Source organism: Vulpes vulpes, chromosome 12, assembly GCF_048418805.1.
Source record: "Vulpes vulpes isolate BD-2025 chromosome 12, VulVul3, whole genome shotgun sequence".
In the NCBI taxonomy this organism is placed as follows: Eukaryota; Metazoa; Chordata; class Mammalia; order Carnivora; family Canidae; genus Vulpes; species Vulpes vulpes.
In genome coordinates this window covers 28720217-28723449 of record NC_132791.1, presented here as the reverse complement: position 1 = coordinate 28723449, position 3233 = coordinate 28720217, and positions in this window count along the sequence as shown.

Below are 3233 nucleotides of genomic sequence, written 5' to 3'. Positions count from 1 at the left end.
CAATCATGTCCACCCTCCTCTCACCTGTTCTTCTGCTGGCCTCAAGTTGACTTGACAGTATATTTTGCCTCAGGTATAAACTTATTTCCAGCTCTCCCTCTGAGGCCTGCTGAGCATTTATGCACAGAGGCACTGGCTGCATGGCTGAAGCAATGGTCCGTGCTCACTGCTACCTCTTTTTGTCACGCTTGCTTCCAGTACATTCATCTTATTGCTAGTTTTTGTTTCCCTGACTATTTGTGATTGCCTGTGTTCTGCCACTGTGTGACCACTCATCCTTATTTTCCAGTGACAAGGACAGTTTCCCTTGGACAATTAGGGGCACACAAATATAAATAGCATGATTTATAGACTAAAGTGCCAAGGGGCAAAAAAAACCCCTGTATAACCTCCATAACATTAATCTAGAGATACACTCCCAAAGTCAGGAAATGCAGAAGTTGTCCGTTTCAATGCTGTTTGCCTACAATTACAACTTGAAAGAATAATTCTATGTTATATTGGAGAACATACAGTAAAGCTGTGTCAACATGATAGCAAATCCATTTGGGCACATCTGCAGTGGATGGACCCAGCTGGTGAAAGCATGATGTTAACGAAGGACATCATTTCAAGCTCTATGTAGATCTGTGTGTTTCTATGTATCCTGTAGCCATAGGCAGAAGCCTTCATCCTGGGCTTTAGAGCTCAGAAAAAAAAAAAGCCAGGATTGGGGTGGGTATAGGAAGGAATGTATCCGCATAGGTCTATTAAGATAGTGCCCACAACTGTGCTTGAGAAATTCAAGCCATGTTCCTATCAATATCCTTTGGCTATATCTCACATCAGTTTTTTGGATTCAATTGATTAGAGGCTTCTGTTCAGAGTTTGTTTGTGATTCTGAGCCTGCTCCTGTTGAACCACTCAGTCAGCAATTCAATCCAAAGAACATTTATTGAGTGTCTGTTTGTAAGCCAACAGAGAGCAAAGGACCAGTGTGTCTTACTTATTTTTCCTCCTCAGTCCTTAGAATGATGTTGGGCAAAAAGATGCTTTATAAATGCGTGTTGAAATTTCTGAACTACTGTATGGAGAAGGAAGACTAATACATAGTGAGGACCTACTAGCTACCTGGTATGCTAGACAGTGATAATATGGTGTAGAATGGAACTATCTCTGCCCTTAGGAGTCCATACTCAAGTCTTTCCTCAGGGATTACAAATGCAGGTTATGTAGAAAATTTATCACTGAACTTAGGTGCTTTAAGGTCAACTTTGAAATTGACCAAATACATGATTAATAGTCATGAGTTCTGCAGAACCAGTTTAGCCATACTTTCTTTTGTGCATATGCTTAATCTGCTGGAAGAAAGGAAATTGTAAACCTCTAGCATGGATTTGGATATGGTAAGGAAACCTGAAACATACATCTGATGTTTTCCCTTTCCTTGGTTGATAGATGGCTTAAGTTGGGGCAGAACAAAAAACTCATTGGTCAAGCTGTTCCCTTTGAAAGAAGCAGTGATTCTCTTCCCTGGGGTTGACTGCTGAGAGCATCTCGCAAACATACCATGGATCATGCATGTAAACTAAGCTATTATGCAATAGCTTTCTTGTCTAACTCTTAACTTACTTGAAAAGAGCTATAACAGAAGGCACCCGAGAAGCTCTGAGTAGTCCTTCCTCATGCTCCTCCTAACATCCGTATATCCCTTTACCATAGAAGTTATCATTGAAGAACAATAGTTTATTGCTGTGTCTTATTTACTTGGCTGTGAGCTCCTTAAGAATCCAGACTGCTGTCTATAAAGGTGGCTCAGAATTACCTGTGGAGTAACTCAGGGGTATGAGCTAAGAGATGAAGCTTTCATTGGGAGAAGTAAAGCAGTTAAAACCTTTGACTTCCACTTTCTCTTTTTGGTTTGCTCCAAGCTTAAAGGACATCTCTATTTTGATCACATCTTTTGTGCTGCTAATTTGTTTTGATAGGCCCAGGAGTCCTCTCTACCCCATTCTTTAAAAAAATTCAAACAGGAATCAGAGTGGGTTCTAGAAAAGTTGTGCACAATGAGAGGTTCATGCGGGGCCACTCTTGTAGTGTTGAGGGGTGCCATTCACATAGGATATAATGTGACTGGTGCACCCTGGAGCTGCTTCTGTGAACTTGCATCCTCCCTTCCCAGAAGTCACTCCCATGCAAAGGGAACAGGCAGTTTTCTAGGAGGAGAGGGAATATGGCAATTTACAACTACTGTCCTAGCCATATTTGCACCTGCCTGTAGTACCTTTGAGCAGTTACTATGCCTCAGGGCTCTGCAGTATGGATGGTCAACAGGGAGGACACAATTTTAGCCCCACTTACTATCAGTTGCAATCATGTCTTAATTTCTTATTCATCTCAGTATCAGCTTCAGGCACCCAGCACATGGCAGATATTCAACAGATGGTATCTAGGACCTGGATGTCTTGCAGTTCCTCCTTCATAATTCCTCTTACATAGTTAGGCACAATAAGAATCATAAACAAAATAAGAAGAATTAAGGCTTAAGGATATGTTTAGATATTTGCTGCTCACTTATGGACTGAGTTTGCTTCTTTTTGAGCACTTTAAAAAGAGAATAAGCTGTAGAGTCGTTTTTAGATTCTGGCTTTCCTACTTACTACACGTATGACCTTGAATGAAGTTCTGAGCCACCTTTTTATTATATGAATAATGAAGATAATATTATCTGGCATAAGTATCATTGTTACTATGTTATTATGCTTGTTGCTCTTTGTCTTCAAAACCTGGATTTTTGTCCTTAGTACCTAGGTATCCTTTCCTACCATGTTTGACTTCTTTTCCACAGGCTTCTGGTATGATCATGGCATGACACTGAATTTCTATTTTTATCCTAATATTCTGGATTGGCATTGTCTAGTATGGTAGCCACTAACCAGAGGTGGATGTTTAAATTGAAGTTAAATAAAATTAAAGGTTTATAGTCTCAGTAGCAATAGACACACTTCAGATGCTCAATAGCCATGTGTGGTTAGTGACGACCATATTGGATAACACAGCTGTGAAACATTTCCATCACTGCAGAAAGTTCTGTAGGTCTATAATGCCATAGATACTGTTTATTTCTGAACATCTGGATGTCACAAATGGAGTCCCCCAGGAAATGGACTCTGAGGTAGAGATTTATATCCAGGAAATTGACTGGGGAGTGCTTTTAGGGGTAAATCTGGGAGTGAGGGAAATAAGATTAGGCA